Here is a 22,389-nt window from a genome sequence, read left to right as displayed (position 1 = left end):
GTGCTTTAGAATTCAAGAGAGGTCATAGATTGTTGACAATAGACGTGAAAGACCTCTATACGTCTATCCCTCATGCTACAGGGATCGACTGGGTCACTGACCGTTTATTGCATCACAACGCTAGCAGTGTAGAAGTCAGATTGGTGCAGGAATTGTTAGATGTCATCTTGAAGTTCAACTTTGTAACATTTGGGGGAGAGATATATTTACAGAAGACTGGTGTCACCAGTAGGGGCCAATTTTGCCAACATCATAATGGCTGAATGGGAACACAGATATGTCTTTGGTAATTGCAACGGTCAGTTCAAAATCGATTTTTATACCAGATTTTTGGACGACGTCTTTATATTGACAGAAGGTTCAACTAATGACGTGGGGACTTTCATGGACCATCTCAATTCCAGCACGTCTTTTTTGAATTTTACATTTTTAGAGTCTGATTCTAGAATTTCTTATCTGGATGTAGACTTATACAAAGACATTTCTGCTGGTAGCTTTAAGGCCAAAATATTTCGTAAGAGTTCCTATTCTAACACCATGTTACACTTTACTAGTGCCTACCCTGGGCACCAAAAAAGAGGGGTAGTCAAGGGGCAACTTGTGCGCGCTGCTCGAATGGTAACAGATGATGAACCCTTTTTAGAAGAATGTGAGTTTATTAAGGGATTGTTTCTACACAGAGGTTACCCAGACAAGTTTATTCACGACCTAGTTACTGAGGTCCAGACTAAAAGGTATGGTGGTGTTTATAAACCTATTTTACAAAGCAGTTTGTTCACAAGTTGTCCACTAGAACATTCACCTCCAGTTATGCCTGAGGCCTTTGTAGACAATAAGAAAGTAGACACTTCTACTTCTTTCATCACTAATTATAGTGCTGAGATTCACTTAATTAAGGAGGTATTTGTCAAGAACTGGAGCATTTTCTGTTGTGACGATGCCTTACAAGCCATGTTTGGTACTTTGCCTAGTTTTATATACAGGAGGGGTGATAACCTCAAATGGATACTAGAAACAAAAAAGGACACTCGTGTCAGAGTAGAGGGCACTTTCAAATGTGAGAGTTGCAACATGTGCAGGCACATTGCCACTGGTTCGAGATTTAAAATTGCTGGGTCTTTTTTCTCCACTGTTGGTAGATTCAACTGTAAATCTCAATCAGTTGTTTACTTAGCTTGCTGCCAGTCTTGCCCAGCATTTTATGTGGGCAAGACTGACAGAGGTTTTAACGAAAGAATCTATGAGCATTTATATTGTATTAGGAAAAATAAGTATGAAAACGCTTTGGCGAAACATGTTAATGACCACCCTCAGCACAGTTTTACTTTTAGGGTGTTAGGACAGGTTCCCTTTGACATCAGGGGGGGTCCTTTTCAACTATTATTAGAATGCCTAGAAGTGATTTGGCAGCTGAAACTCTGTTCATACAGACCTCCAGGTCTCAATGACAGAGTTAGTTTAGCTTGCATTTTGAAACTCAGAAGTATGCAGAGGTAATTTTATTATTTTTTATTTTTATTTTTCATTTATGACTTACTATTTTTTATGTTTTACTTCTCATTTTTCGTTATCAAATTGGTTCCATTTATTATGTTTCATTTTTCTTGGTTTTAAACATTTTTTGTTTAGACACATTTTCATTGACAATTTTTTATTTCATTTTGGTCAGTTGTCTGATTTCAAAACACAATCTGTAAAGAAAGTATGTAGTAGCTCTTTAAGAAGCTTTGAGATCAGCTTTTTCCTGCAAATTGATGTCAGCGAGTTTCAACCAGTTGGTTGGTCCATTCAAATGTACCATGTGTTGTTAATTGTGTATATAAGGAGTTTTTTTATATTTATTACCTTTTGATGTTTGTCTGAAGAAGTTCAGTTTTCTTGAACGAAAAGTGGATGTTAATAAAACACTTAATACTGGACTTTTTGCTGCTGGTTTCTGCTGACGTGGATTTTGTTTTATTCATTTTAGTTTGTTTCAACTTCTGTTGCTTCAGTTATTTATCCGTTTTAGTCAATACTAATCTTGGGCGGCCACGGTGGTGCAGCGGTTTGCATTGTCACCTCACAGCAAGAGGTTCTCCAATTCGATTCTCGGCTGGGGGTGCCTTCTGTGTGGAGTCTGTGTGGGTTTCCTCCTGGTGCTCTAGTTTCCTCCCAAAGACATGCTGTAGGTGGAGTGAATACTCTAAATTGGCCCTAGGTGTGAGTGTGTGTGTGAGTGCCTTCTGTAGAAATTTGGGCACTGGGCTGGCAACTTGACACCATATAACTCCTCTGCCAATCACAAGCGGACAGGTGATCTGATGTGGTGACCCCTAACCGGGAAAAGAAGAAGAGTCAATACTGACCCTTACTTGAGTTTCCTACATCAGCACTTTCATACAACAAAAAGATTTTCAGGAATAATTATCTGGGAGCAGGTTTCAATCCTTCCATCGCCTATACTACTTCTTTAAGCTTAATACATTTACACATTATGCCACAGAGATAGAAATGGAACAATTTTAATTTATTCACTCAGTACTGTTCAGACTGCGAAGTAAAGGGCAATAGTGCCATTCTTCATTGTGCTATTTATGGCAGTCCAAACAAAATTTGTCAGTTTTCACCATGGGCAGTGACATGCAATTCAATGCTAATTACTGCTGCCAGTCAATAGAGATCAATGCCAAATGGCATGCAAATGATACAAGAAAGAAAGTTGCAGATCAAATACTTCAGATGTACATTCCACATATTTAAGCAAATTTGTTATATTGCAATAGGAACTTGTAAACGCTCAAACAAAGGTAATGAGAGCAATCATTTGAGAGTTTTTCCCATAGCTGCCAGACAAAGACACATATTAGCAAGGAGAAGAAGAGTTTTGATGTAATGATAATGTGACATTGTATCAAGTCACATTGAAAGCACAACAGAAACAAATTATGAAAGTTGTCCTTTCTCAATTGACAGGAAATGTCTGGATGATTGGGATATTGCACACAGGACACCCACGTACTCAAACCATATTAACCAAAGACTGCAAACACATCAGGCGCATCACTTTGTTTCTGTATGGTGCCTCATTCCCTTATCTGTGCTTTCTTAATAGCAAGTCTATCACTGTGTTATTGCATATGTTATTTTTATTAATGCTCCTTTGGATATGAGCAACATTTCTTACTAAGAGGCAGTAACTGCAGTCATTAAAACCAGCATTTGAATGTTAGCAATCCTGCTTTCCTAAATCACTTAATGTACTTACAGACTTTTTGGTAAGGCTCTTCTCCCCTGTCACAGCCTCAATCGGTGTACATAAAAGAGGGGAGACTGTGAAAGCTGATTGTTCCTCCAGTAAGAGTAATTATAGACACTATAAGCCACTAACAGGGAACACGTCTGAATGCTTATGCTTGCATTGCTAGAGCATGTACATGTAACTGTGTAGGTCCTTACTTAATGCAGATTGTGGCATTCAGGAATGCTAATGATTTAACACCTCACATGTATAGTCACAATGCTCAAAGGGCTGACTCTGCACTATATAAAGACAATCGTGTAGCTAATGCTCTTGTATCATACTGTGGAGACTGTTTTTTAAAGCAGAGACGTCAATACTGCTAAAAAAGCACACGTTTTGGAGAAGTATCTATTTTCTACACCTTTCTGTTGTCAAGGTATGTTGCTATTTCTTCCATAATGCTCCTAGTTTAACATTAAAAAGTGAATTGCACTGACTTCTGAAAAGTATTTTTGTCTTAATTGCTTTTTTTTTTCTTTGATTCCTTTCTTTTGGCACAGCTATGTCAGCGTTACAAAATGTATGCTACAGAATGCAAAATTACCTGCTTTTTAGTTTGAATTTCATTTGATGTTTGCAAAGTTATTGCAGATGAATGTATTCTAACTTTGCGGAAAGGTCTGGTGTTGTTTACCTGACTGACCTCCACAGCACTGGAGATGGCAGTTATAGTAGTTTTGTCTTACATTTCTTATGCTACATTTTTAATTGTTATTGTTAATGCTGCAAAGTATTATACAGTTAAATCTTTGTTATCTGCATTACAGAAGTGTTATAAATCATTGCTGATACTTCATTTTTAATCTTTTTTTTTTTTTTTTTTTTTTTGGTGGGGGTGTCCTACCTTGTATGTCAATATGGGAAGTATTAACACTGTCGTGTGCATACTTAATGCATGAAGTCACACATAATTGAGCTCACAGCCATCCTATGTAATATATATGTAATTATGTGTGACAGTTTTCTGTTTCATCTCATACAAGGATATTGCACTCAAGAAGACATCTGTACCCTGCACTCCATCATACATTGATGCATAAAGTGAAGTCAGTATCCAGACCTTATGTTGCCATGGAGCTTTGCTGCTAGAGACAGATAGAAATGACTAATCTGTCCAAGACATGATATGACATGTTAATGCTGTTGGAGGGCATGGAAGAAATTACTTACCCTCAGATATGACACCAAGAAAGTGACATGACAAACATTGCCTACCGTAAGAGTGGCTGCAATTGCCCAGGTGGCTTGGGGGGGTGGTCCTGCTACCAAACCATCATTAACTGAAGCAGGTGAGTTCTGTTCTACTGTAAGAGATCCAGACTGCTCAGCACAAGGTTCCTACAGAATTCTTGATGTTGATGCAGATGTGGGTGACAGACTATATTTCATGTATTATGTATATTTGATATTTATTTTTCAGCATATTTGTACCCGTCTTTAACTTTTAGATGTTGTTATTATCAGTATTTTATGTATTACTGTCTTTTAAGCTGCATTTCATTAATGTTTATGAGTTTAGGGAGGTCCTTAGAGAATGCGATGGGACTGGTTCATTTCTTAATGAATTTGCAGAGTGTATTTATGAGTGTTTTTACAAATTGGTTCTTATCTGATGAAGTTAAGAAGATTTTTAATGAAAGTGCTTATCCATTTGTTATTTTTTACAATAAAAGTGTTGTTCACTTCTTACAAAGTGTTTTGCAGTCATTTTCTACAAGGATTCATTTGAGCCGTTGAAGTGTGTGGTTCCAGTGGTGCCAACTTTGTTTTCTGAATACTTTTATAAAGGGTGTAAGAAGCCCATTTCAATTAATATTTGATTAGGACTGTAACACTAAAGAAAATTATAATGTTAACCCAGTAACACCTTCAAAGTGTGGAATGTCACACCTCTAGCAGCCTTCACACATCTTGCATTCCAGAGCATTTTGTGAAAAATAATAAACACATGTAAATATTTTTGTGAACAATAAAACTATTAAAATACACAACTAGCAATGTTATCAGTAATAAATATTCTGTTTTAGTGATAACAGTCAGTTAAAAGTCTTTTCCATAAATACTGTACTATATTATAATGTAAACAAACCCCAATTTATATTTTTGTGAACTTTTACAAGCACATTTTTATATCTTGAAAACTGTACAACCTATACATATATTATTAGAACATTTTTGTTAAGCAGACATACCCTTATCTATGAAAATAAGAAATTCCTCTATTAGTGAAATATTTACAGAAATATGAAAACATATGATTAATTGCATAATTATCAAAACAAATAATAATGGATATTACTCAAGATGTGCATCTTGCAGTGCAAATATCAAACACAGTTTTCTTCAACAGCATTAAGGTTTCACTTAATGTCCTGTAAAAGATTGTAAATCCACTTGCTTTTTTGAAGTGTTAAGTACATATGGAAATATTGCTTGTTTTCCTAATTACTAGTAAACAACTAACAATATTTCCAGTATAGTTTGATATAAACCAGCTTTGGCAATGAATTGTCTTGTTTTCCACACTGGTTTCACACCATACACCTCAATAACATGTAGGCCTATCAGTTATTAAAATATGAACATACATTTGAAAATACGAATAACATGTGGCAAATATTAATGTCTCCACTGCAGAGCACCTCAGAATAACAATATTCATATAATTTTGTTAATAACCCCTTGTCCTCTCTAAAACTGCCTATTGCTAGCTGATAATTCACTCAGTTGAAGAAGCCAGACCCCCAAAAAATGATAGATGCCATAAGGAGGTATGAGTATGAACTGGAAGTATACAAAAAGGGCATTTTAGGCTTGAGTGAGTTAAATCTGTTTCTTTCAAGCAATTTAACAGTAATTCTTGCATGATTAAACTTTTCTATGTATCATATATCATTAATGTTTCATATTTAACCTCACGCTCACGTGTGGCCCTTTTGCAGTACATGACCATGATGATATTTCATATAAAATTCACTTGTCTTTGTGTGATGGACATAATACTATTGTTATAATCAGCATGACTCATCATATATTCCAACTATGTGTTTAGGATAATTATGTATTGTGAAGTATGTATGTAACATAAACCAACCTGTATTGATTAGCACATTCAACTGCATCCATTTGAAATATGTTTGCAGGCAGAAATATTGACATTTACATAGGAATGCATTCCCAGAACAAATTAAAACCGCACATATGCCAGCCATTCTGAAGTGTACCTGCATTCATTCTGAAATTAGTATATGTCTAATTTGTAGTTCTCCTGTGGCATTGTCAGTTAAGAAGTTAACATTTAGTTTTTACATGCTTTATTCTATGGGTTTAATTCCCAGTTGGTACAATAATATTTTAACATTTGCAAACCCCAACACCACAATATGTCACAATACATCACAACTCACCTTTCTCCTTCCAAACTGCAAGAAGTAAGTCATGCCACTAAGTATTCCATTTTTGAACATTGGATCCTGAGTCAATGTTTCACACCTTTACAGTTATGTGATGTAAGTAGTACCTGCCAAGGAATCCATCTGCTTTCAATTATGCAAATGCAGTGGGCAAGGTTGTGTATCTTTGTGAGATCTGGACTGTGTGCCAATTTTGTTAGCTTCACTTTTGCAGACATGGCTAGTGAGTGAAAGAGTGGTGATAAATTTAGAGCACAGAGGTGGGGTGTTGAGAAGTCCAGGATATTTGTGGCACTCCTCATGAAACTTTACAGCTGTAGGCTGCTGCAGGATGATTATACCAGGTCTCAGTATAAGGCTGAGGCTTGGAATAGCTTAGTCAAGGCTGTCTCCAATGCAACAGGCATTCCACACACTGGGAAACAATGTTGTCACCACTATAGTGACCTTAAGAAGTAGAAGTAGGACCTCCTAAGCTGATAGGTGGCTGAATTTATGAATGCAAACATGCCTCACTTGTGTAAGCATACTGACCCATAACCTATGATATGGCATTAAAGATCTAGCCAGCCATTGGAGGCTCTCATTATGTTTTCATATATATTTATTTTCTTTTTTACTATACATCAGCAGAAGAGATAGTTGCAATCTGTGAGGCACACCAGGAGATATTAACTCACCTCAGAGAGGTAGGGGCTAAGTATGACTCAGATGCAAATTCAAGCCAGAACTTTATTTTCATTTGCTAAAGCACTAGCATCTTTAACAGGCATACGTCAACGTTCATCCTGAGCAAGCGAGCCTTCTCCAATAACTCCTCATGACTGCGTTAGGCAATGAGAACACCAGTTTCACCGCGTATGGGTTCAGTACACAGCAGCACCAATCGCTTATTACTAGATAAGTAGTTATAAAATATTAACAGCAATACTATGTCAGGATGAATTAAAGTATGCTAATTGCAATTATTTCATTAGAATGCATATTTCTTATCCATCATAAGGAATGTGGCAAAGGGGCACAATAGTAAATTAACAAAATTATTTATGTATTGTCAAACCAAGTTTACTGAAAAAAATGCAGTACTGTGACATGCTATGAATGTAATTATCTATTTTGTATGTCTACCACCACCCTTTTTCTCTCTCTTTTAATTAGCTATCTACGGTTTGCATAACTTGCTTGCTGAAAAATTAATGATCAAAGGTACAGGGCGGTACACTGTCCAATGTGGCTCAGCCCACCATACCTTCACAGATGACAGCACAGACACCCAGCACTTTGAGGTCACAACCTGTCAGTGTTGCCTCCCCTGCTCTACCTGCTCTAACTATGTAAAATAGCTCAGCCTCAGGCCTGGCTGCTGGTGCACTAGTACTCTCCAGGAGCAGTAGCAGTGGAGGTGGTGATTTTGTTACCTGGCAGGAACAGACAGGGCTGGTCGAGGATCTAACAGAGAGGGGTTTCAGTACCTAAATCATCAAGGTTGAAAAGGTCCTGCATTGTATCACAAAGATGATGTCATGTTAGGCACTGACCCACAGAGGTGCTGCAGGAGACAGTGATGACAGTTTTGAATGTGAGGACTGGATTCTCACTGTTCTTACTTTTCTTAAGCTGGATGTAGATGTGCCTTGGATGTCCCCTACCTATCCCCAATCATGATGTCCCCTGACCTTTCCTCATCATCACTTTCCCTGTCTGTCTTGTATGTCTTGAAGTCTACACATGCTTCCTAACCTACTCTACCTACCTGACTCTGTCATTCATAAGCACCTTTCCCAACATCCCTCTATCTCCCTCAACCAAAAAATGTGTGCCTGTCCTACAAAAAAAAAAAAAAAATACACCTCATACATTGCTCTACATTTTGCCTACATGCTATCTTGACAAAATTGATTCAGTCCAATTGGAGCCATCACTGGTGTGGTGAGTCTGCAAAGTCATGAAATTGTATGTACAATTGTACATTTATGTTGTGAAGAAGTGGCTAGCTATGGTGCTTTCCCATGACCCTTGCTTCAGTAAGTTGTCACTGTACTTCAGTTGTGCTATTTTAATATCCTCTCTGGCATGATGAGCTAATGCTCACGTTTATAAAAAGGTTTTTGAGTAATTTCAAGAGTTCTAATCTGGCCATTAGTTAAGTGTTTCTGTTTATTTTTGGTTCACTATTTTATGTGTACCCATTGGCTACATATTGTTGTGAGCCACCATCACCCTTCTTCTGTCATAAGCTACTTTGTCCCTGCCTCCATCTCACCCTGTCAATGTATCTTCTTCCTTCTGTTCATTAATCTTTCACCTCTGCATTTGCACAATGTCTGGCACTAGGTAATAAATGCAACTGAGGTTAAATGGAAGTACACAGCTTATGGCAGTATATCTGGATTTTATTGTCTTTGTCTGCATTACTCTTTTATGCTTCACAATGCTGTGCTAAGCTATATTTAGTAAGTTTAATGGACTTTCAACAAGCTGATATGTTTGATGTATAGATTACAGTGGTCAATAGGGGAATGAAGAAGAATAAATATGTTCACATTTGCTGAAATGTGGTGTCAAATGTTAACTATCAGTAGTATGACTTCCTATATGGTGTGCTTAGATAATACCAAGGTCTAAATATTTTTCTTGGAATACTTCAAAGGTTCAAATACAGATGGATGAAATGTTGTTTCAGGATGTGTTGTCTAACTCCTGTGGCTGTAAATGTTGGCCATACCTTTACTTGCCACATCACTATCCTGCTGCTATATTAATGTGCTTGCTACCTATTGTGAAGCTTGTCTTGTACAGCTCTTTGAGTGAAAGTTGGCACAGAGTAATGCAGAATACTGCTAATTTCCATTCTAAGTTTAAAACTTCAAGATATTATTGTGCATGTGCTAACACTTTGCCATCAGCAGTACAGTTTAGCTTGGCAGTGTTGCTCTTAAAGTGAAAAAAAAATAAATAAATCAATTAATTCTTGTTTAAGGCTACACAATGTTTGTGTATTTATTACTTTTATCAACAGGGGATCTTGATTTCTGAATGATGTTGACTCAGTTAATTCAGTCTTTTAATGTATGTCTGCTATGCAGTGTTTACAACTGCAACAGTATTACATGTTGGGTTAACCTGTTCTCACATAATTCATCACTGTGATTCTGCAGTGCACTTTCCTATGGATGACTTGCATGTTTGGCTCAGCAATGCACATAATGCAAGTACCAAACAATAGAAAGGTGCAATCATCCTGACATGAAGTTGCATGAAAGTTTGATTGATAATCCAGTGGTGTACAACAACAAATGTCTATGTGATTCTATAATGTGAAATGTCAATGTCCCTTACAGTAATTTGATACATATGAAAGACTGTATCTAAATTTTAATATGCCATTACGGGTCTACTTTACATGGTCGACTCTTCAAAAAGTCGACTTTCATATGGCCGAGACCATATGATCGACTTTTGAAAATCTGATCATGTGAAATAAACACATAACACACACCAAACACTTACCTTTCAACTGTTAGCAGGGGGCAAGCCTCCCTGCACCCCCTCCCCCCACACCCCACCGTAACTTAAATATACCAACTCCGAGATCGCACTACAGTGCGGAAGAGGAAATTTTCCCATTCCGCACTCTACGGAGATAGCGGTTCCCCATGGTAGGCTTTAATAAAGTCAATCATATGAAAAATCATATAAAGTCAGCCATATGAAAGTCAACTTTCTGAAAAGTCAACCATGTGAAGGGGACCCATCATTACATGTGGCAATCATGCTGATTTTACACTGCCCTGTGCACATATGCATTTCTTGCACAACCTGCGATGAACAGTACCATCTGTTCCAAATAGTGGATTGTAAAAAAAGTCAAATGTCCTATTTCACAGTGTTAATATTAGATTTCTCTAGTGGCACATCTGAATAATACAGTGCTCTCTAGATTGTGTAACTAGATAGGTAAGACATTCAATGCCCAGGATGGAAAACTAGTGTGTGTGTGTGTGTGTGTGTGTGTGTGTGTGTGTGTGTGTGTGTGTGTGTGTGTGTGTGTGTGTGTGTGTGTGTGTAAAACACTTGGTGTTGTAGCCACTTCCCTTGCAAAAAAATACATTTAACTGTTCACACAGCTTCCTTATCCCACTTTTTAATGAAACATCCTCTATGAAATACACTGACGAGGTCATCCTAACAAAAGCGCACTCTCGAAAATTAAAAAAATAAACTTATCTTGTATTTCTTGTGGCTAATACATTGCTTTTCACATTATGTAACTATGCAAGTAGTAGTTTTGACACCCAGCATGGAAAATGTGTGTGTGTAATGTTTGGTGCTGTTTCCACTGTCCCTGCAGAGAATGCATTTAAATATGCAACAACTCCCTTATCCCACTTTTTACTGAAACATCCTGTATGTAGCAAACCAATGACAAAAGTGCACTCTCTACCCTTCAGAGTCAGACTTTTCCATTGATGCTCATGACTAATCCAGTGCTTTCCACATGCTGTATCTAAATAGGCAAGGAATTTGTTGCTCAATAGGGGTAACTTGTGTGTGTTTCTGTTTATAAATAGGTTCATAGATTAGTACTAGGCTACCTGCCCTTGTGAGCTATTTTAAACTCAGCCAGTTATTATCTCATGTGAGAATCAAAACCTGTACCTTGTGTCTGTAAGGTAAATACCTTAAACATTATGCCAACCTCTCTCTCACCTGGCAGGTGAACATGTGCTCAATCAACTTCTCATCTGGATAAACATTTTAAACTGCTGCATGACTCCTCCATCCCTTAATCCTACCTTTCACAACCACAGCTTATTTGCAATACCAGGGTGTAGTTGGGTATAGTGTTTGTACTCTATTGAGTTCAATCTTCTATACATCAGTTAAAGAAAACACAGCTTTTTGAGGTCATACTTTGTCCACAACTATCTAAATTAATATTTCTAATATGAATTTCATAGATTGAACAAGTATCTATTTAATGTTTTTAGAGGGAAAGTGAAGCAAACATTTGTTAAGTGGGGTGATTTCCATTTTTCAAATAAAAGATTTTTGCAGAGCAGCAATAAGAGCACACAATTACAAAATTATATTTTCTGCCTATACCTCTGGTGCAACATACCGATAAGGTCATTTTTTTGCAAGTGAACTGTTATATTTTAAATGTCAGACTTCTCCTGTGGTGCTTGCAATTCTTACACTTTTCTCTAGAATGTGTAAATAGGTAGGAGGTTCAAATACAGCAGTACTTAACTTTTGCAAGTCTAACTGCAAATTAATTCAGGATTGTATTAAACACACATTTACAGTGGCAAGTGTTACAACTTGAGATGGCTGTAAACATCAGTTTACTAGACATGGCTCCTTGGCAATACATTGCTGATGTCATCCCTTCATAGATGTTTAATGTCTGATTTGTACTCACTATTCTCTCGTAGTGCTGTCTGTTGATATTGTGCTGTATAGATGGTGTAAGTGGAGAGGTAGGAGGTTCAAGTCCATCCCAGCTTAAATAGTGTGACTGTGATTACTGTCATATACTGTTGACCACCTCCCAACCACCTTTATGTATAATTCTGCTTATTAGATGGATTTACAGTGGACACTGTTATACCAGCATATCCTAGCATCCACAGGGAAAATAGGTTTCTAACCACACAATGATTACATAATGCTACCATAACTGCAATATCTCACATTTGGAGTGTGAATTTTCCTGTGTTGTGTGACTTTGATACTTGTAGGATGTTTGAGGTCAACTGTCTGTGTGTCTTTTGCCCTCATACTCTGTATATTATTCTTGAAATACATATATGTGTAGCTGTACAGTGTTGTGCACTTTGACCACTTTTTAGCATAAACATTCAGCTAATAAACAGCCATGATTTTATCCATTCAGCTGTGCACTGTTCCAATTGTCCATCAATAAGCAGTGTGGTACTTGTGATTCAGGCACTAATCTTTAGCTTGCGGTCTTGGGTACTTAGTTCAAATCCAGACCTTATTGCTCAGTGTCAGTCTTACTGTGACTGTGCATGTTGCTAACATTGTTGTTAAACCCATTTGCTGTGTAAATATTAATCCTTCTTACAAAAAGCTATGATACTTTGCCACACAGCAATTCTTTTATTCAGAGTAATGATGACATGTGATTACATTTTCCTTACATAACATATGTAGGAAGCGTTATGCTCAGGCATGAGGGAATGAGATGGCAGGCTGTATGTTGCTGACTTAATACAATATTTACACACATATATATATATATATATATATATATATATATATATATATATATACAGCCCATAACATTGAAATTCAAAACATTGAGACCAAAATCTTGAAAATTCAAAACATTGAATCCAAAAACATAGAAAATACATAGGAAATCACCATGTACTATATTCCAGCACAACAAAATGCATCCACCGTCAACTATTAGACCATCTTCTCCAAAACAGCCTATTTGCTAGCTCTCAGCATGGCTTTCGACCTTTCCATAGCACCACTACTGCCCTCCTATAATTTTCTGACCACATTAACAAAAACCATAACAATAACACCCTGTCCTCTGCTATCTTTATTGATCTTTCAGAACATCCAACATGGTTAACCATCAACTACTGCTGAATTTTCTTAAGTCTCTCTCACTTGATACTCAAGCACTACAGTGGTTCAAGTCCTACTTAGATAACAGACAACAGGCAGTGCTTTGAGATAACACTCTATTCTCCCACCTTCCTGTTTCCCTTGGTGTACCCCAAGATTCTATTTTGGGGCCTCTTCTTTCTCCATCTTTATAAACTATCTATCACACCCACCTTATCTCAACTCTCTTTTATGCCTCTGCTATATATACAAATCTATCTAAAAGCAACCTCAACAAGCTGGCAATCTCCTACAATAATATTGCCAGATTTGCTATTGGCCCCCTTTCAGAACCCATTACTGCCAAAATCTGAATCAACTGGGATGGCTGGAATTGCATAATCAAATTCTATTTCACCAACTGATTATTACCCATAAAATCCTTTATCAACCAGGTAACACACCAATTCTCACAAGTCTAATCAGCCCATATAAAATTCTTACAAACCTACTCTCAGCAAATAAACTACTGGTATCTAGACAAAAACCCAACAATAAAGCAGGAGATTCCCTTTTCTCTAAGACTGTGGGAAAAAGCTGGAACCTACTTCCCAGTGAACTCACATCTCTTTCTTCAACTACACGATTTAAAAAGAAACTCAAATTATACCTTACAACCCACTGGCTATGTCCCTGTACCAACCCTGACTAAGATTTTTCTCATCCTGTTATCCTAGGCTATAGCACCATTTACTACTCACTTTATAGCCACTTTAAGACCCCTTCCTTCTAAGTTGGATTTATGGTACCCAGGAAAGACTGTATGGACTTCTCTGTCTTATTTATGAGTTACTGCCCTTCAACTAATTCTCCCAGTTCTGTTTATTACTAGTCTGTTCTCCTGTGCCTTACTTATAACTTTGATTTGGGAATCCCTGCATTCTTCTGAATACTTTTTTCTTCTTGCAGTGTTTGGTTAAAAAAAAAAAAAAAAAAAATCATCTGGGGCTATCTTATTTGTTCTATTTTATATCTATCATGAATGCTAAGTTACCATGTAACACCTGTTTTGTCTGACAAGTAATCTTTAACTGAAGTTTAATGTTCTGTTTGTTAGTGTCTTTTATGTGGAGTTTTTCTCCTCAGGCCTCTACTGAAAATGGACATATATCCAGTTAGACTAGCCTGGTCAACAAATGTAAAATAAATAAAATAAATAATAAATAAATAAACTATATACAGAAATAAATAAAAACAACCCATATTACACTTCAACTATAAGCCAGGGGTCAAGCCCCCCTGCACCCCCCACATCCCTGCCTACTTAAATATATCAACTCTGAGATCCCACTACACTACACTAAGATGTGTTATGCTGTAGTAGAGCAAGTAGCAAGGGAACATGACTGAGGTTACCTACAGAACTCCGGTAAGTATCGCAGAGATATATAGTAATGTGTAATGTTTTCACAGTGAAGTAGTGTTTCTAAGAGAAGGTTGAAGAAAGTTTTTTACAATTTAAACAGGCAGTAATGAAGTGCGGAATGGGTCTATATTATCATATCTCATGCTTAGAAGTATGAACGACAGATCATTGACCCCATGTAAGCGAAAGCTTACAACGTCGAAACTTCAGAACAGCGATTATTTTCCAATGGAAACAATCACTGTTCCAAAAAAAAAAAAAAGCAACAGTAAAACATTACTTAATGTGGGGGGGCTTTGCCCCCCACACCCCCCTCTACTTAAATATACCAACTCCGAGATTGACAAAGTAGGGAAAGTGGCCAAACAAATTCTTTCCCAGGGAAAGAATTTGCTAAAGAGCTGCTTCGCTATTTTGCGCTTTACTGTTCGACAAAGATGCATTCGACTACCTGCGTTTGCGACAGCGTAATAGGGAACCACGCAGAATGATATGTTTTCTGTTTTGTTCTGTGTAGTGTGATCTCAGAGTTGATATATTTAAGTAGCAGAGGGTGTGGGGGGCACAGTTGGAGAAGTATGATATGGTTTGTTTTTTTATTTTTTTCTGTATGTAGTTGTGCTGGCATATATTAAATGTTGGTTTCCTATGCATTTTCAATGTTATGGGATTCAATGTTTTGGGTTTTCAGTGTTTTGAATTTTTCAAGATTTTGGTCTTAATGTTTTGAATTTCAGTGTTATGGGCTTTCAATGTTCTAAAGTGAACCTATATATATATATATATATATATATATATATATATATATATATATATATATATATATATATATATATATATATATATATATATATATCTCCATTGGAGCAATAACATGATGTAATGCCTTCACATACCAACATCTGACATATCTCCCAACTGTAGTGACACTTTTACTGTAGTGCATTCATCCTGTACAATTTCATATATTTTCTGTTGTCAAATGCTTATGTGTTCAACATCCATATTCAGTGCCTGTTAGCATTGTTGAGCCTTATACTCTAATGCACAAATAGCATCCACCACAGTTATAATGTGTCTATTTACAACGTGAAAGGCCTCCACCATTCTGATTATCTCAGAGATTGTGTACTATACATGCATACATCTGCTGTAATAAGTTAGCATAGGTGTAGTGTCACAATAGTGATAAGACTTTCACTGTGGTGCTTGTGGGTTAAACATATATCATTTGGTAGAGTCACATAGCTTGCTGTTCAGTTCCTGAAAGATAAAAACGTATATGAATGTACTGACATTACAAAATCACCACCATATCTAGTTATTGTTATCCATTTTTATGTTGGACAATGATATATCATCACAGGTTGTGAGTGCATAGCAAAGAAATGTTTTTTGGAGCATGTCATGCTGTGAGTGTTCCAGTGGCATGTGAATTGAGTACTGGCTTGTACAGGATATCTACACAGATTGAATGTGGATCAGTTCTGGGACTGTGTATGTAGTACCCGATGGAAATAGCTTTCTTGTCAAAGAAGCATTGAGACTGTATTGTCCACTGTTGTGTGGACAGGCGCATGTGTAGCTCCTTTTTAGTATTTTGACTAAATGTGATTGCTCATATTATATTTGCAACTCCTTTCTTAATGCACACATTCAGTTCAGTTATTTGTGACAGCCTCCATTGTTATCTGATTTAGAAAATTTATTTTTTAGATGAATTTTTAATGCAAGGGACGGTTACACTACAGGTTTATGAGTTTCTTTTTTTTAAACAAAATACATCTTTATTAAATTTTCATGTATAACATAGGCAACCTTACATTTATATAAATGAAAATAAACCATAATGACACAATCTCAGTTGCAAACATTAAACCTTACAAACCGTGCCAACACAACTGTAGCTGCAAACATTACACATCACTTTTAATATATCCAGTCATTGTCAGTCAACCATTACATAGCTCATTCAAATCCTGCCTTCTTTAAACTTCATTCCTCCTCTGCATGTATTGATCCCACATTTCCCATTTTTTTCCTATGTCATTTGCTCCTACCCTTTTCCAAAGATCCCATTTCCAGTTGTTTTATCTTTGTTACTTCTAGTAAAGTTCATTTATAATTTAATTTCCATTTTCTAGTAATTGTTTTTTGGCAACGTCATAATTAGACCCAGCAAGGCCTTACTATGTCTAGACAATTAAGATTCTGTATTATCACTCAAAAAAATCATTTCCCTAGTTATTCTAATTTGCTCATCCAGCATTTCTGACAGTGCAGATTGCAGGGAATCTTTAAAGTCTGCCAACTCAATACCCTTCCAGAAAATATGTTCCAAGTTATTTCTTTCTTCCCCATCACAACTCCAACATGTGCTGTCTACCTGAGGAAAAATTCTTTGGAGTCTATTTGGGGTATAAAAATACCTATGTAAACACTTCTAGGCAAAGATCCTAAATCTTCTAGATCTTGTTGAATATTTGGGAGATATACATATATCCCTCCATTGTTTCTTTATGAATTACTTATCCAATCTATTTTCCCAATCCTTCCTAACCTCTTCTGATTGATTCTTATAGTTATCATGTAATATTTTATATGCTCTACTAATTCTTTCTTTCTTAACAGCAACTTCTGTTCTAGATTCTACCAAAACCTTTACTAGTTCTTGTCTTTTGTATAGAACCCCCTTATTTCTTTCTCTTTGCCTATACTCTGATGTCAATCCTTGATATGGAAAGAAATCACTAACCCACATTCCAAATAAGTTCTTGGTGTTTTCACATTCGATTACCTTTCCCGGTCTAGTTATTTGCTCCCAATACCTTGGTTCATTTGTCAATTTTCTCCAATATATTCCTGTCCCCTCTTGCTTATTGCCTGTAGCCCTAATTGCAGTCATCGTTATTGGCAGAATCTCCTTTCTTCATTCCCGTATTGGCTTAGTTCTTAGAATACCTTCTGCTACTTTCTGAATATAATATTCTGTATGATTATTGCTGTTCTCCTTAAAGGTCTGCATCCAAAATCCCAGTCTCTCTCCATTACTTGAACTTTCCACCTGTTTCATTATCATCTCTTTCCATTCTGAATTATAAAAATACCCCTTCAACTCAGGTAATTCCAATCTGCCTTGTTCTACTGGAAGAATAGGCTTATCCCACTTGACTCTTGCTATGTTCCCCTCCCATATAAAATCTTTCAGCTCTTTATTAATTACTATCCACAACATCTCCTCTGGTTGATAAAAATATGCCTGACCTGTTTATATAACTAAAAGGACTAAAAACATTTAACTGCTTGTATCTTACTATCAATATCCATATAACAGAGTTTCCATTTCCTCAGTTTTTGCATTATCTTTTGTTTAGTCTCTTCCCACATATTCGTAGCTACCACACTGGTATCATTTTTAATCCATACTCCTAAATACTTAATTTTATCATCTCCCAATAAGTATGGATATTGCTGAACCAATTTGTATGTGGGTACACAGTTTACTGCTATTGCTTTTGTTTTAGCTTCATTAATTTTGTATCCTGGAAAGGTTTGAAACTCTCTTAGTATGTTCCACAGCACTATAATGTCCCTTTCTGGTTTTGTCAGGTATTTGTCAGGTTTAAAATAATGGTATCTGCAAACAAAGCCAGCTTTTCTTGACTACAATGCCAATTATATCCTTGAATTTCTGGGTCCCTTATTTTCTTTGCCAATGGTTCTGGCTTACAAGTTTTTTTAAGAACTGAAATCCTGTAATCCTTCCCATGTTGGGGATTCAGAAGGTAAATAAAGATTTTGTTAATCGATCCTAAGTGACTTTATAATATTATCTGTCAATAACAGTAGAAATGACATAGTAGGAAAAACAAAGCTATTGAGAATGATATCTGACCATTTAGCTTAAGATTTGATCATCACATCCAATATGCAGCAAAGTTGAATCTTTTCTCTCACAGTATACATACAAGACCACAGCAATCCTATCTACCCCACAGTCTGCTATATACATCACTGATTTTCAGTAAAAGTCCCCAAACTGGAGCAATATTATAATAAAACTGCAAAGTTTGCAAGTAACTATCACTGTATTGCACTTTATGTCCTTAATTGGTTGAAACAGCCTTGTCTATATTTTTGCTCATCTTTAGACTGCTCAGAACATCATCTATACTCCAGAAAAATGCCCTTCCCTAGCTAGTTATTAACTGGTACAACCCCCCCCCCCTAAGAACTGCATTTACTGACCCAAAAGTTAGTCTTTACTCAGAAATCTAAAAGTTATAGTAGTGACAGTGTATATTCATTATATTGCCAACAGACATCAAAACAATAGCATCACTCCTAGAATTTAACATATTAATGAAAATGCCCTTATCAGCAAAGCAGTCCTGCTCTTATACCAGTCTCATTAGTAATTTATCTTTTTATTGGATCAGATCAATCTTATACCACAGTAATCCTCAATATTTTTTCTCCTAGTTGCCGGTCTCAACTGAATTTTTATTGCAAGGATAACAAGTGCATATGCATATATGTATTATTTGCTGTCTGTATACCAAAACTAAAATGTGACTATTTGTATACTCTAGAAAATAATGCTGAATGTTATATAGATATGAGTATAAGCATACTCGTGCCAGTGTACAAGAGCAAAGGGGACATCCGCAACTGTGGCCAGTACAGAGGCTTCAAACTCCTATCACATTGCATGAAAGTTCTGGAGAGGGTGATTGATAAACGGATACACAGAGTAGTAGAATGAAAGATGGGAGATGAGCAGTTCAGATTCAGATCAAGATGCAGCACAACTGGCCTGATGTTTACAGTGAGACAGATACTTGAGAAGAAGCTAGAGATGAGGAGAGAGTCCAACTGGGCATTCCTAGACTTGGAGAAAGCATATGACAAGGTCCCAAGAAAGCTGATCTGGGCAATACTGCAGTGGCTTAAAGTCCCAGAAACATTGGTAGAATTAGGGCAGGCTATGTACAAGGACCCAATGACTCAAGTGCAAGCAGTGTTCGGCCTCACAGAGGGGTTCCCAGTGGGAGTGGGTATACACCAAGGTTCAGCTCTGAGCCCACTGCTGTTCATACTGGTGATGGACTACATTAGCAAATAGGTTGAGGGGACAGATCAACAAAGTTGCTGTATGCAGATGATGTGACATTACAGGCAGACTCTGAGCTAGAACTTCAGCAAAGGATAGGAGAATGGAATGTAAAACTGAAGGCACATGGGATGAAACTAAGCACAGATAAGACAGTGGTAATGGCAGCAAACTAGAGAAATCAGAAGAAGATGAGAATAGAGATAGAAGGGAAGATAGTGGAACAGGGAAACAGCTTCAAGTATTTGGGAGGGGTGATTGAGGAGAAGGGAAGTCTGAATGAAGAGGTCAAAGCTAGAATCAGAGGGGCTGCAGCCAACTGATATAGAGTGTTAGGTGCAGCCTATGATAGAAGAATGCCAAAGAAGCTGAAAGGTAAGGTGTACAAGACAGTGGTATGACCAGTACTGCTGTATGATATAGAAAACGGGCAGTAAAGGCGGAACAGTTGAAGAAGCTAGAGGTGATGGAAATTAAGTGCCTGAGAAGGGTGGTAGGATGCACACTGTGGGACAGACGAAGAAATGAGGACATAAGAGCAGAAGCCAAAGTAGCTCCAATTGCAGAAAAGATCAAAGAGAACAGATTACGGTGGTTTGGACACCTGCAGAAAAGCAGAAGACAATCTGGTGAGGAAGATTTGGGACAGACATGAAGAAAGTAAGAGGAAACGAGGACATCCAGCAAAGAGGTGGATGGATTATGTGAAAGATGATCTGCAACAGTCAGGCATGAGTGTTGAAGAAGGCAGGAGTGGCCAGTCAGGCATGAGTGTTGAAGAAGGCAGGCATGCAGCACTGAATCAAGAGAGTTGGTGACAGTTAACACAATACCCCGACCCCATGTAGAAAAAAATGGGAAAAAGGGGGCTGATGATGATGATGATGAGCTTGTATGTTGCATGTACTACATGGTGTATGTGACATGACAATCACCTATTAATACAGATGTATGTATGACTTATAGTGTATATTTTAATGATTACTCATGCTAACTTCTTGTACAAATACATGCAATGTGAAAGTTTCTTCCCTGAATCTCCACTTAAAATGAATTTTGCAAAATTGGACCTTCCTGGAAATCAAATGAAAATAAATAAATAAATAAATAAATAGACAGGCAAATAAATAAATGCCTTTTTAACATTGTGCTGTATTGTGTTTATATAATCATTATAAACAAATCAGTATTAAAATCTCAGTATCTGGGTGCTGCACAACCATTAAGGACTATTTTGCAGCTCTCTACTGAAATGTTGGCATTCATAATGTTGAGTGCCAACAAGGTGAAAATAAAAAGGCCAAAAACTCAGGAAAAGAAAAAAATTCAAAGATCACTCTTCTTCTTCTTCTTCTTCTTCTTCTTCTTCTTCTTCTTCTTCTTCTACTTCCTTTTTTGCAGAGGGCAAGCTCCCAATACTCCAGAACTTACTATTATCAACTCTGAGATCACCATACCTTGGAGAAAAGGGTATATTCTGAGAAAGAGCCATCTTGGACTTAGTATATGTAAGTCAAATTTTCAGCCATTCAGCCTCTGTGTTTTGGGACTCACTTTAGTGTGTCCTGAAATTTCAAATGGTTACCCCCATTTTGCATCTAGACAGCATTAGATGAATTATATCTGTCTGAATCTCAGTCCGGACAAGATGTAAGCTCTATGTTTTAGGGTAGTCCATTCATAAACTGTTCCACAACTCCCTCCTTTATATTTTCTGTTAGGCTAATAGTTGAGAGTTTATGAGTTCTGTACAGAACCTAGGAAGTTATTTAAATAACACACTGAAATTAAAAGAACACACGGCAGTGGTTGTCATGACTTTTTATTTCTGGGTGAGGTGCATCTACTGAATAAACACATGCAATCATCTTGCCTCAGCTGGGTCGCTGGAATGTGTGTCACCATGAATTTCATTATACTTACCTGGCCACATCTATCTACTGCAGAAGAACACCTCTCTGCTGTGGGATATACACTGTCTGCTGTAACTGCTAGGTCATTATTTAGGATCTTGGTATTAGCTTGCTGAGCTCATTACAACAGAGCGCCTGCCTTTCTCAAACAGCTTCTGCTGCCCTACTTTCTGGAATTCATGACATGTTTGACTGGGGAGAGGCTTCTAGTAGTTCACTGATGCATCCTGAGTCTTCAGGTAGATGTTATTTATCTGCCATTCTTCTATCCACTGGAATTCACTGCCTCCTCAAATCAAACATTTGACTTTGAGTCCTGTTTTCTTAGGTCCTTCAGAGCCCACTTATACAATATATATTATGGAACTCTATAACAATCACAGTTTCTTAGCCTGTGCCAGAGGCATAAATGGATAAAGCCCCTAATATGGTCCAGGCAATCTAAGTTTGATTAGCAGTTTGGGTGTTTGACAGCACTAGTGGGAGAGAGGGTTGTACTGTTTTAAGTGTATTTTTGGCCCCTGGGTGTTTTCAAACATTGGACCCCACACAAATGTTTTTTTGGGCCATGCATAAATCCAAATGCATGTGTTCTTTTAGATAACACCTTTTTAATTACTTTAAATTATATTTCTTGCTTAATACATCAGCAT

This window comes from Protopterus annectens, chromosome 10.part0 (genome assembly GCF_019279795.1).
Source record: "Protopterus annectens isolate FY-2018-M chromosome 10.part0, PAN1.0, whole genome shotgun sequence".
In the NCBI taxonomy this organism is placed as follows: Eukaryota; Metazoa; Chordata; order Ceratodontiformes; family Protopteridae; genus Protopterus; species Protopterus annectens.
The sequence above is the reverse complement of the archived record's forward strand: the minus strand, read 5'-3'. Positions refer to the sequence as shown.